The 15,562-nt window shown below is 27.1% G+C and overlaps 1 long non-coding RNA gene across 1 annotated transcript; it reads left to right on the top strand.

Annotated features, from left to right (window-relative positions):
- Nucleotides 1–258: 258 nt before the first annotated feature.
- Nucleotides 259–1,680, top strand: LOC125188903 (uncharacterized). The gene is made up of 2 exons (XR_007170798.2): nt 259–1,325; nt 1,388–1,680. It is a non-coding gene; the product is annotated as an uncharacterized LOC125188903 (long non-coding RNA).
- Nucleotides 1,681–15,562: the final 13,882 nt, after the last annotated feature.

The following is a 15,562-nucleotide window of genomic DNA, read 5'->3' as shown; positions in this document are numbered from 1 at the left end:
TCTCGGCTCAAATATTTAATCTCAGCCCAACTTCTCAATTAAAATTGGTCCATGCTCCATTCTCCTTTAAAACATTTAGGACCATTTCACCACTAATTCCATTGAGTCCATCTAACTAATTAAGTCAGCCACCACTTCAAATAATTACTAAAGCCCAACTAAAATAAATAAGGTGGCCCAATAAAGAAAAAAAAAGTGTCCAATTATGCTACTTCCTTCTCCATCGTCATTTCCCCCAAATTCCCTTTCCAATTAAAATCCCTAATCTAGAAATGAAGCGAAGCAGCGGCGCCTCCATCTTTTCCTCACGGTTCTTCGCCGTTTCAATCGATCGCCGAAATCCGATGGCGTATACTTTCTCCTCACGCCTCTCTCTTTCCTCCGTCGTCTCCGGTGAATCAACGCCCACCGTGATCCCTTTCTCCTCCGCGAATTAATTGGTGGAGAGGAGGCGTCGCCTCTCTCCCACGGCGTTGCCCTTGGTGAGCAGTCGTCCCCGGCGGCCGCCTTTCGCTGTTGCTCCAGCGGCGAAGTCACCAATCGAGGGGAAAGGCGCCTAGATCGTGGAACTCAGGTTCGTCATCGCGCCTACGTCGTCAGCCTCGGCGAGTGAAGCCGCTGACCGCCCCGCCTCGCCTCTGCTGCGTCGGCAATCGCTTCGTCGCCGGACAGCCTAAAGCTAAGTTCTTTATACAACTTCTTTTAATTTGTTTGGCAGTAGCTTATGTTTTGAGATGAAGTCTTGTACATGCTAATGTTGTGGGAATCTATGGAGCTCTATGTTCTCTAAGTTCTTGGCTAAACCATGTTGTTCTACAATGATGCAAGAGGGATTTGTTGAGGGGGTTACCTCTCGAACTTGTAGCTTGAATCTCTAGTTTCCAAAATTCTCAAAGTTTACTCTCTCTTTGAAGCTCCTATGGGTGTGGGAGTTGTCTGCAAGAACTCTGCAGAAACTCTACTCCAAGCCCTCACTCTCAAACTTGCCATTGTGGCTGAAAATTCAAAGTGTATGAGAAAGGGAGTTCGAATGTGGTGTGGAGTTATTTATAGGCGAAGTGTGGTGTACCCGTGAGGCCTTAAATGGTTGTTGTACCATTTGTTGTTATGCTGCAGCAAATCTCACTTTTAGAGATCACATTGCCTCTCCTTTATGGCTGCAACTTGGTATTTTATGGGTACCTAGTACTAGTTAGTAATTGGAATTGTTTGATTGTGCAGAGAAGCAGGTGGCTGTTGTGCCAAAGGAGCTGCAGGGCTGACTTGCCTCTTATGGTGATTCTTTGGTCATCTATAACTAAAGAAAAGTTGTCTCCATCCCTATGGTAAGAGCCCCTTTTGTTTTCTTTTGATCCTTAGTGGACAAAAACTGATCTCCACCTTGCAGGTCGAGAAAAACTTGGTTGCCAAGCTGCTGTCCGGGACAGCTTGATACCCCGGCCCAACGGCTGATCGGAAAACGGCCGCAACTTTCGGCCCGGAAAAAGAGACCCGATGCCATTTGTTCCATACACATTTATCTTTCCCTTTCTTTGTTTCCTTTATTGGAAGCCTTGTTCTAAGTATTGTAGTATTTTGAAGATTAGTTGTTCGTTTATTGAGTAAGAATTGCTATTCGAAAATTCCTGACATTCTACAATGTAAATTCCAATTGTTTAGTTCATTTGATTTTCACTTCAAGGTTTTTGTTTTGCGAACTATCAACACTAAGCATTAGTAAGTAATGAGTTCTTATTTAACACAACGAAGCAATAGAGCGAAGATTCTTTAGTTCGACATTAAACATCAACGAAAAGGATAATGAAAGAAGCGGGTATTACAATAAAAGTCTGATACTTCATTATTGTAGATTTCCACTTCATTATTATAATTTATTACTTCATTCTACGAATTAACTACCCAATAACTTATATCTATTATCCAATGCGACATTTAAATCTAATATAGAACAACATTAATAAGCGAAGTACTTTATTTTGAATTGCTCAACACATATCTATGTGTATTTGAAAACTTAATCTGCTAAAATCTTCATTTGTATGTGCAAATAACACAATAGTTAAATTTAAACCATAAACCCATACAACGCTGTAAATAGATACTTCATAATAAAAGTCTGATACTTCATTATTATAGATTTCCACTTCATTATTATAATTTATTACTTCATTCTACAAATTAACTACCCAATAAATTATATTTATTATCCAATGCAACATATAAATCTAATGTAGAACAACATTAATAAGCGTAGTACTTTATTTTGAATTGCTCAAAACAGATCTATGTATATTTCAAAACTTAATCTGCTAAAATCTTCATTTGTATGTGCAAATAACACAACACTTAAATTTAAACCATAAAACCATACAACGCAGTAAATAGATACTTCATAATAAAAGTCTGATACTTCATTATTGTAGATTTCCACTTCATTATTATAATTTATTACTTCATTCTACGAATTAACTACCCAATAACTTATATCTATTATCCAATGCGACATTTAAATCTAATATAGAACAACATTAATAAGCGAAGTACTTTATTTTGAATTGCTCAACACATATCTATGTGTATTTCAAAACTTAATGTGCTAAAATCTTCATTTGTATGTGCAAATAACACAACAGTTAAATTTAAACCATAAACCCATACAACGTTGTAAATAGATACTTCATAATAAAAGTCTGATACTTCATTATTATAGATTTCCACTTCATTATTATAATTTATTACTTCATTCTACAAATTAACTACCCAATAAATTATATCATTATCCAATGCAACATATAAATCTAATGTAGAACAACATTAATAAGCGTAGTACTTTATTTTGAATTGCTCAAAACAGATCTATGTATATTTCAAAACTTAATCTGCTAAAATCTTCATTTGTATGTGCAAATAACACAACAGTTAAATTTAAACCATAAACCCATACAACGCTGTAAATAGATACTTCATAATAAAAGTCTGATACTTCATTATTATAGATTTCCACTTCATTATTATAATTTATTACTTCATTCTATAAATTAACTACCCAATAAATTATATCTATTATCCAATGCAACATATAAATCTAATGTAGAACAACATTAATAAGTGTAGTACATTATTTTGAATTGCTCAAAACAGATCTATGTATATTTCAAAACTTAATCTGCTAAAATCTTCATTTGTATGTGCAAATAACACAACAGTTAAATTTAAACCATAAACCCATACAACGCTGTAAATAGATACTTCATAATAAAAGTCTGATACTTCATTACCACTTCATTATTATAATTTATTACTTCATTTTACAAATTAACTACCCAATAAATTATATCTATTATCCAATACAACATATAAATCTAATGTAGAACAACATTAATAAGCGTAGTACTTTATTTTGAATTGCTCAAAACAGATCTATGTATATTTCAAAACTTAATCTGCTAAAATCTTCATTTGTATGTGCAAATAACACAACAGTTAAATTTAAACCATAAACCCATACAACGCAGTAAATAGATACTTCATAATAAAAGTCTGATACTTCATTATTATAGATTTCCACTTCATTATTATAATTTATTACTTCATTCTACAAATTAACTACCCAATGAACTATATCTATTATCCAATGCGACATTTAAATCTAATATAGAACAACATTAATAAGCGAAGTACTTTAGTTTGAATTGCTCAAAACAGATCTATGTATATTTCAAAACTTAATCTGCAAAAATCTTCATATGTATGTGCAAATAACACAACACTTAAATTTAAACCATAAAACCATACAATGCAGTAAATAGATACTTCATAATAAAAGTCTGATACTTCATTATTGTAGATTTCCACTTCATTATTATAATTTATTACTTCATTCTACGAATTAACTACCCAATAACTTATATCTATTATCCAATGCGACATTTAAATCTAATATAGAACAACATTAATAAGCGAAGTACTTTATTTTGAATTGCTCAACACATATCTATGTGTATTTGAAAACTTAATCTGCTAAAATCTTCATTTGTATGTGCAAATAACACAATAGTTAAATTTAAACCATAAACCCATACAACGCTGTAAATAGATACTTCATAATAAAAGTCTGATACTTCATTATTATAGATTTCCACTTCATTATTATAATTTATTACTTCATTCTACAAATTAACTACCCAATAAATTATATCTATTATCCAATGCAACATATAAATCTAATGTAGAACAACATTAATAAGCGTAGTACTTTATTTTGAATTGCTCAAAACAGATCTATGTATATTTCAAAACTTAATCTGCTAAAATCTTCATTTGTATGTGCAAATAACACAACAGTTAAATTTAAACCATAAACCCATACAACGCAGTAAATAGATACTTCATAATAAAAGTCTGATACTTCATTATTATAGATTTCCACTTCATTATTATAATTTATTACTTCATTCTACAAATTAACTACCCAATAAATTATATCTATTATCCAATGCGACATTTAAATCTAATATAGAACAACATTAATAAGCGAAGTACTTTATTTTGAATTGCTCAACACATATATATGTGTATTTGAAAACTTAATCTGCTAAAATCTTCATTTGTATGTGCAAATAACACAACAGTTAAATTTAAACCATAAACCCATACAACGCTGTAAATAGATACTTCATAATAAAAGTCTGATACTTCATTATTATAGATTTCCACTTCATTATTATAATTTATTACTTCATTCTACAAATTAACTACCCAATAAATTATATCTATTATCCAATGCAACATATAAATCTAATGTAGAACAACATTAATAAGCGTAGTACTTTATTTTGAATTGCTCAAAACAGATCTATGTATATTTCCAAACTTAATCTGCTAAAATCTTCATTTGTATGTGCAAATAACACAACAGTTAAATTTAAACCATAAACCCATACAACGCAGTAAATAGATACTTCCTAATAAAAGTCTGATACTTCATTATTATAGATTTCCACTTCATTATTATAATTTATTACTTCATTCTACAAATTAACTACCCAATGAACTATATCTATTATCCAATGCGACATTTAAATCTAATATAGAACAACATTAATAAGCGAAGTACTTTAGTTTGAATTGCTCAAAACAGATCTATGTATATTTCAAAACTTAATCTGCAAAAATCTTCATATGTATGTGCAAATAACACAACACTTAAATTTAAACCATAAAACCATACAACGCAGTAAATAGATACTTCATAATAAAAGTCTGATACTTCATTATTGTAGATTTCCACTTCATTATTATAATTTATTACTTCATTCTACGAATTAACTACCCAATAACTTATATCTATTATCCAATGCGACATTTAAATCTAATATAGAACAACGTTAATAAGCGAAGTACTTTATTTTGAATTGCTCAACACATATCTATGTGTATTTGAAAACTTAATCTGCTAAAATCTTCATTTGTATGTGCAAATAACACAACAGTTAAATTTAAACCATAAACCCATACAACGCTGTAAATAGATACTTCATAATAAAAGTCTGATACTTCATTATTATAGATTTCCACTTCATTATTATAATTTATTACTTCATTCTACAAATTAACTACCCAATAAATTATATCTATTATCCAATGCAACATATAAATCTAATGTAGAACAACATTAATAAGCGTAGTACTTTATTTTGAATTGCTCAAAACAGATCTATGTATATTTCAAAACTTAATCTGCTAAAATCTTCATTTGTATGTGCAAATAACACAACAGTTAAATTTAAACCATAAACCCATACAACGCAGTAAATAGATACTTCATAATAAAAGACTGATACTTCATTATTGTAGATTTCCACTTCATTATTATAATTTATTACTTCATTCTACGAATTAACTACCCAATAACTTATATCTATTATCCAATGCGACATTTAAATCTAATATAGAACAACATTAATAAGCGAAGTACTTTATTTTGAATTGCTCAACACATATCAATGTGTATTTCAAAACTTAATCTGCTAAAATCTACATTTGTATGTGCAAATAACACAACAGTTAAATTTAAACCATAAACCCATACAACGTTGTAAATAGATACTTCATAATAAAAGTCTGATACTTCATTATTATAGATTTCCACTTCATTATTATAATTTATTACTTCATTCTACAAATTAACTACCCAATAAATTATATCTATTATCCAATGCAACTTATAAATCTAATGTAGAACAACATTAATAAGCGTAGTACTTTATTTTGAATTGCTCAAAATAGATCTATGTATATTTCAAAACTTAATCTGCTAAAATCTTCATTTGTATGTGCAAATAACACAACAGTTAAATTTAAACCATAAACCCATACAACGCTGTAAATAGATACTTCATAATAAAAGTCTGATACTTCATTATTATAGATTTCCACTTCATTATTATAATTTATTACTTCATTCTACAAATTAACTACCCAATAAATTATATCTATTATCCAATGCAACATATAAATCTAATGTAGAACAACATTAATAAGCGTAGTACTTTATTTTGAATTGCTCAAAACAGATCTATGTATATTTCAAAACTTAATCTGCTAAAATCTTCATTTGTATGTGCAAATAACACAACAGTTAAATTTAAACCATAAACCCATACAACGCAGTAAATAGATACTTCCTAATAAAAGTCTGATACTTCATTATTATAGATTTCCACTTCATTATTATAATTTATTACTTCATTCTACAAATTAACTACCCAATGAACTATATCTATTATCCAATGCGACATTTAAATCTAATATAGAACAACATTAATAAGCGAAGTACTTTAGTTTGAATTGCTCAAAACAGATCTATGTATATTTCAAAACTTAATCTGCAAAAATCTTCATATGTATGTGCAAATAACACAACACTTAAATTTAAACCATAAAACCATACAACGCAGTAAATAGATACTTCATAATAAAAGTCTGATACTTCATTATTGTAGATTTCCATTTCATTATTATAATTTATTACTTCATTCTACGAATTAACTACCCAATAACTTATATCTATTATCCAATGCAACATATAAATCTAATGTAGAACAACATTAATAAGCGTAGTACTTTATTTTGAATTGCTCAAAACAGATCTATGTATATTTCAAAACTTAATCTGCTAAAATCTTCATTTGTATGTGCAAATAACAGAGCAGTTAAATTTAAACCATAAACCCATACAACGCAGTAAATAGATACTTCATAATAAAAGTCTGATACTTCATTATTATAGACTTCCACTTCATTATTATAATTTATTACTTCATTCTACAAATTAACTACCCAATGAACTATATCTATTATCCAATGCGACATTTAAATCTAATATAGAACAACATTAATAAGCGTAGTACTTTATTTTGAATTGCTTAAAATAGATCTATGTATATTTCAAAACTTAATCTGCAAAAATCTTCATTTGTATGTGCAAATAACACAACACTTAAATTTAAACCATAAACCCATACAACGCAGTAAATAGATACTTCATAATAAAAGTCTGATACTTCATTATTGTAGATTTCCACTTCATTATTATAACTTATTACTTCATTCTACAAATTAACTACCCAATAAATTATATCTATTATCCAATGCGACATTTAAATCTATATAGAAAAACATTAATAAGCGAAGTACTTTATTTTGAATTGCTCAACACATATCTATGTGTATTTCAAAACTTAATGTGCTAAAATCTTCATTTGTATGTGCAAATAACACAACAGTTAAATTTAAACCATAAACCCATACAACGCAGTAAATAGATACTTCATAATAAAAGTCTAATACTTCATTATTACAGATTTCCACTTCATTATTATAATTTATTACTTCATTCTACAAATTAACTACCCAATAAATTATATCTATTATCCAATGCGGCATTTAAATCTAATATAGAACAACATTAATAAGCAAAGTACTTTATTTTGAATTGCTCAAAACAGATCTATGTATATTTCAAAATTTAATCTGCTAAAATCTTCATTTGTATGTGCAAATAACACAACAGTTAAATTTAAACCATAAACCCATACAACGCAGTAAATAGATACTTCATAATAAAAGTCTGATACTTCATTATTATAGATTTCCACTTCATTATTATAATTTATTACTTCATTCTACAAATTAACTACCCAATGAACTATATCTATTATCCAATGCGACATTTAAATCTAATATAGAACAACATTTATAAGCGAAGTACTTTAGTTTGAATTGCTCAAAACAGATCTATGTATATTTCAAAACTTAATCTGCAAAAATCTTCATATGTATGTGCAAATAACACAACACTTAAATTTAAACCATAAACCCATACAACGCTGTAAATAGATACTTTATAATAAAAGTCTGATACTTCATTATTATAGATTTCCACTTCATTATTATAATTTATTACTTCATTCTACAAATTAACTACCCAATAAATTATATCTATTATCCAATGCAACATATAAATCTAATGTAGAACAACATTAATAAGCGGAGTACTTTATTTTGAATTGCTCAAAACAGATCTATGTATATTTCAAAACTTAATCTGCTAAAATCTTCATTTGTATGTGCAAATAACACAACAGTTAAATTTAAACCATAAACCCATACAACGCAGTAAATAGATACTTCATAATAAAAGTCTGATACTTCATTATTATAGATTTCCACTTCATTATTATAATTTATTACTTCATTCTACAAATTAACTACCCAATGAACTATATCTATTATCCAATGCGACATTTAAATCTAATATAGAACAACATTAATAAGCGAAGTACTTTAGTTTGAATTGCTCAAAACAGATCTATGTATATTTCAAAACTTAATCTGCAAAAATCTTCATATGTATGTGCAAATAACACAACACTTAAATTTAAACCATAAAACCATACAACGCAGTAAATAGATACTTCATAATAAAAGTCTGATACTTCATTATTGTAGATTTCCACTTCATTATTATAATTTATTACTTCATTCTACGAATTAACTACCCAATAACTTATATCTATTATCCAATGCGACATTTAAATCTAATATAGAACAACATTAATAAGCGAAGTACTTTATTTTGAATTGCTCAACACATATCTATGTGTATTTCAAAACTTAATCTGCTAAAATCTTCATTTGTATGTGCAAATAACACAACAGTTAAATTTAAACCATAAACCCATACAACGTTGTAAATAGATACTTCATAATAAAAGTCTGATACTTCATTATTATAGATTTCCACTTCATTATTATAATTTATTACTTCATTCTACAAATTAACTACCCAATAAATTATATCTATTATCCAATGCAACATATAAATCTAATGTAGAACAACATTAATAAGCGTAGAACTTTATTTTGAATTGCTCAAAATAGATCTATGTATATTTCAAAACTTAATCTGCTAAAATCTTCATTTGTATGTGCAAATAACACAACAGTTAAATTTAAACCATAAACCCATACAACGCTGTAAATAGATACTTCATAATAAAAGTCTGATACTTCATTATTATAGATTTCCACTTCATTATTATAATTTATTACTTCATTCTACAAATTAACTACTCAATAAATTATATCTATTATCCAATGCAACATATAAATCTAATGTAGAACAACATTAATAAGCGTAGTACATTATTTTGAATTGCTCAAAACAGATCTATGTATATTTCAAAACTTAATCTGCTAAAATCTTCATTTGTATGTGCAAATAACACAACAGTTAAATTTAAACCATAAACCCATACAACGCAGTAAATATATACTTCCTAATAAAAGTCTGATACTTCATTATTATAGATTTCCACTTCATTATTATAATTTATTACTTCATTCTACAAATTAACTACCCAATGAACTATATCTATTATCCAATGCGACATTTAAATCTAATATAGAACAACATTAATAAGCGAAGTACTTTAGTTTGAATTGCTCAAAACAGATCTATGTATATTTCAAAACTTAATCTGCAAAAATCATCATATGTATGTGCAAATAACACAACACTTAAATTTAAACCATAAAACCATACAACGCAGTAAATAGATACTTCATAATAAAAGTCTGATACTTCATTATTGTAGATTTCCACTTCATTATTATAATTTATTACTTCATTCTACGAATTAACTACCCAATAACTTATATCTATTATCCAATGCGACATTTAAATCTAATATAGAACAACATTAATAAGCGAAGTACTTTATTTTGAATTGCTCAACACATATCTATGTGTATTTCAAAACTTAATGTGCTAAAATCTTCATTTGTATGTGCAAATAACACAACAGTTAAATTTAAACCATAAACCCATACAACGTTGTAAATAGATACTTCATAATAAAAGTCTGATACTTCATTATTATAGATTTCCACTTCATTATTATAATTTATTACTTCATTCTACAAATTAACTACCCAATAAATTATATCATTATCCAATGCAACATATAAATCTAATGTAGAACAACATTAATAAGCGTAGTACTTTATTTTGAATTGCTCAAAACAGATCTATGTATATTTCAAAACTTAATCTGCTAAAATCTTCATTTGTATGTGCAAATAACACAACAGTTAAATTTAAACCATAAACCCATACAACGCTGTAAATAGATACTTCATAATAAAAGTCTGATACTTCATTATTATAGATTTCCACTTCATTATTATAATTTATTACTTCATTCTATAAATTAACTACCCAATAAATTATATCTATTATCCAATGCAACATATAAATCTAATGTAGAACAACATTAATAAGCGTAGTACATTATTTTGAATTGCTCAAAACAGATCTATGTATATTTCAAAACTTAATCTGCTAAAATCTTCATTTGTATGTGCAAATAACACAACAGTTAAATTTAAACCATAAACCCATACAACGCTGTAAATAGATACTTCATAATAAAAGTCTGATACTTCATTACCACTTCATTATTATAATTTATTACTTCATTTTACAAATTAACTACCCAATAAATTATATCTATTATCCAATACAACATATAAATCTAATGTAGAACAACATTAATAAGCGTAGTACTTTATTTTGAATTGCTCAAAACAGATCTATGTATATTTCAAAACTTAATCTGCTAAAATCTTCATTTGTATGTGCAAATAACACAACAGTTAAATTTAAACCATAAACCCATACAACGCAGTAAATAGATACTTCATAATAAAAGTCTGATACTTCATTATTATAGATTTCCACTTCATTATTATAATTTATTACTTCATTCTACAAATTAACTACCCAATGAACTATATCTATTATCCAATGCGACATTTAAATCTAATATAGAACAACATTAATAAGCGAAGTACTTTAGTTTGAATTGCTCAAAACAGATCTATGTATATTTCAAAACTTAATCTGCAAAAATCTTCATATGTATGTGCAAATAACACAACACTTAAATTTAAACCATAAAACCATACAATGCAGTATATAGATACTTCATAATAAAAGTCTGATACTTCATTATTGTAGATTCCCACTTCATTATTATAATTTATTACTTCATTCTACGAATTAACTACCCAATAACTTATATCTATTATCCAATGCGACATTTAAATCTAATATAGAACAACATTAATAAGCGAAGTACTTTATTTTGAATTGCTCAACACATATCTATGTGTATTTGAAAACTTAATCTGCTAAAATCTTCATTTGTATGTGCAAATAACACAATAGTTAAATTTAAACCATAAACCCATACAACGCTGTAAATAGATAATTCATAATAAAAGTCTGATACTTCATTATTATAGATTTCCACTTCATTATTATAATTTATTACTTCATTCTACAAATTAACTACCCAATAAATTATATCTATTATCCATTGCGGCATTTAAATCTAATATAGAACAACATTAATAAGCGAAGTACTTTATTTTGAATTGCTCAACACATATATATGTGTATTTGAAAACTTAATCTGCTAAAATCTTCATTTGTATGTGCAAATAACACAACAGTTAAATTTAAACCATAAACCCATACAACGCTGTAAATAGATACTTCATAATAAAAGTCTGATACTTCATTATTATAGATTTCCACTTCATTATTATAATTTATTACTTCATTCTACAAATTAACTACCCAATAAATTATATCTATTATCCAATGCAACATATAAATCTAATGTAGAACAACATTAATAAGCGTAGTACTTTATTTTGAATTGCTCAAAACAGATCTATGTATATTTCAAAACTTAATCTGCTAAAATCTTCATTTGTATGTGCAAATAACACAACAGTTAAATTTAAACCATAAACCCATACAACGCAGTAAATAGATACTTCCTAATAAAAGTCTGATACTTCATTATTATAGATTTCCACTTCATTATTATAATTTATTACTTCATTCTACAAATTAACTACCCAATGAACTATATCTATTATCCAATGCGACATTTAAATCTAATATAGAACAACATTAATAAGCGAAGTACTTTAGTTTGAATTGCTCAAAACAGATCTATGTATATTTCAAAACTTAATCTGCAAAAATCTTCATATGTATGTGCAAATAACACAACACTTAAATTTAAACCATAAAACCATACAACGCAGTAAATAGATACTTCATAATAAAAGTCTGATACTTCATTATTGTAGATTTCCACTTCATTATTATAATTTATTACTTCATTCTACGAATTAACTACCCAATAACTTATATCTATTATCCAATGCGACATTTAAATCTAATATAGAACAACGTTAATAAGCGAAGTACTTTATTTTGAATTGCTCAACACATATCTATGTGTATTTGAAAACTTAATCTGCTAAAATCTTCATTTGTATGTGCAAATAACACAACAGTTAAATTTAAACCATAAACCCATACAACGCTGTAAATAGATACTTCATAATAAAAGTCTGATACTTCATTATTATAGATTTCCACTTCATTATTATAATTTATTACTTCATTCTACAAATTAACTACCCAATAAATTATATCTATTATCCAATGCAACATATAAATCTAATGTAGAACAACATTAATAAGCGTAGTACTTTATTTTGAATTGCTCAAAACAGATCTATGTATATTTCAAAACTTAATCTGCTAAAATCTTCATTTGTATGTGCAAATAACACAACAGTTAAATTTAAACCATAAACCCATACAACGCAGTAAATAGATACTTCCTAATAAAAGTCTGATACTTCATTATTATAGATTTCCACTTCATTATTATAATTTATTACTTCATTCTACAAATTAACTACCCAATGAACTATATCTATTATCCAATGCGACATTTAAATCTAATATAGAACAACATTAATAAGCGAAGTACTTTAGTTTGAATTGCTCAAAACAGATCTATGTATATTTCAAAACTTAATCTGCAAAAATCTTCATATGTATGTGCAAATAACACAACACTTAAATTTAAACCATAAAACCATACAACGCAGTAAATAGATACTTCATAATAAAAGTCTGATACTTCATTATTGTAGATTTCCACTTCATTATTACAATTTATTACTTCATTCTACGAATTAACTACCCAATAACTTATATCTATTATCCAATGCGACATTTAAATCTAATATAGAACAACATTAATAAGCGAAGTACTTTATTTTGAATTGCTCAACACATATCTATGTGTATTTGAAAACTTAATCTGCTAAAATCTTCATTTGTATGTGCAAATAACACAACAGTTAAATTTAAACCATAAACCCATACAACGCTGTAAATAGATACTTCATAATAAAAGTCTGATACTTCATTATTATAGATTTCCACTTCATTATTATAATTTATTACTTCATTCTACAAATTAACTACTCAATAAATTATATCTATTATCCAATGCAACATATAAATCTAATGTAGAACAACATTAATAAGCGTAGTACATTATTTTGAATTGCTCAAAACAGATCTATGTATATTTCAAAACTTAATCTGCTAAAATCTTCATTTGTATGTGCAAATAACACAACAGTTAAATTTAAACCATAAACCCATACAACGCAGTAAATAGATACTTCCTAATAAAAGTCTGATACTTCATTATTATAGATTTCCACTTCATTATTATAATTTATTACTTCATTCTACAAATTAACTACCCAATGAACTATATCTATTATCCAATGCGACATTTAAATCTAATATAGAACAACATTAATAAGCGAAGTACTTTAGTTTGAATTGCTCAAAACAGATCTATGTATATTTCAAAACTTAATCTGCAAAAATCTTCATATGTATGTGCAAATAACACAACACTTAAATTTAAACCATAAAACCATACAACGCAGTAAATAGATACTTCATAATAAAAGTCTGATACTTCATTATTGTAGATTTCCACTTCATTATTACAATTTATTACTTCATTCTACGAATTAACTACCCAATAACTTATATCTATTATCCAATGCGACATTTAAATCTAATATAGAACAACATTAATAAGCGAAGTACTTTATTTTGAATTGCTCAACACATATCTATGTGTATTTGAAAACTTAATCTGCTAAAATCTTCATTTGTATGTGCAAATAACACAACAGTTAAATTTAAACCATAAACCCATACAACGCTGTAAATAGATACTTCATAATAAAAGTCTGATACTTCATTATTATAGATTTCCACTTCATTATTATAATTTATTACTTCATTCTACAAATTAACTACTCAATAAATTATATCTATTATCCAATGCAACATATAAATCTAATGTAGAACAACATTAATAAGCGTAGTACATTATTTTGAATTGCTCAAAACAGATCTATGTATATTTCAAAACTTAATCTGCTAAAATCTTCATTTGTATGTGCAAATAACACAACAGTTAAATTTAAACCATAAACCCATACAACGCAGTAAATAGATACTTCCTAATAAAAGTCTGATACTTCATTATTATAGATTTCCACTTCATTATTATAATTTATTACTTCATTCTACAAATTAACTACCCAATGAACTATATCTATTATCCAATGCGACATTTAAATCTAATATAGAACAACATTAATAAGCGAAGTACTTTAGTTTGAATTGCTCAAAACAGATCTATGTATATTTCAAAACTTAATCTGCAAAAATCTTCATATGTATGTGCAAATAACACAACACTTAAATTTAAACCATAAAACCATACAACGCAGTAAATAGATACTTCATAATAAAAGTCTGATACTTCATTATTGTAGATTTCCACTTCATTATTACAATTTATTACTTCATTCTACGAATTAACTACCCAATAACTTATATCTATTATCCAATGCGACATTTAAATCTAATATAGAACAACATTAATAAGCGAAGTACTTTATTTTGAATTGCTCAACACATATCTATGTGTATTTGAAAACTTAATCTGCTAAAATCTTCATTTGTATGTGCAAATAACACAACAGTTAAATTTAAACCATAAACCCATACAACGCTGTAAAT

This window comes from Salvia hispanica, chromosome 4 (assembly GCF_029641045.1).
Source record: "Salvia hispanica isolate PSC_SH4W2 chromosome 4, Shi_PSC_v1, whole genome shotgun sequence".
NCBI classification, from domain to species: domain Eukaryota; kingdom Viridiplantae; phylum Streptophyta; class Magnoliopsida; order Lamiales; family Lamiaceae; genus Salvia; species Salvia hispanica.
This window is presented reverse-complemented; position numbering and strand designations above follow the sequence as displayed.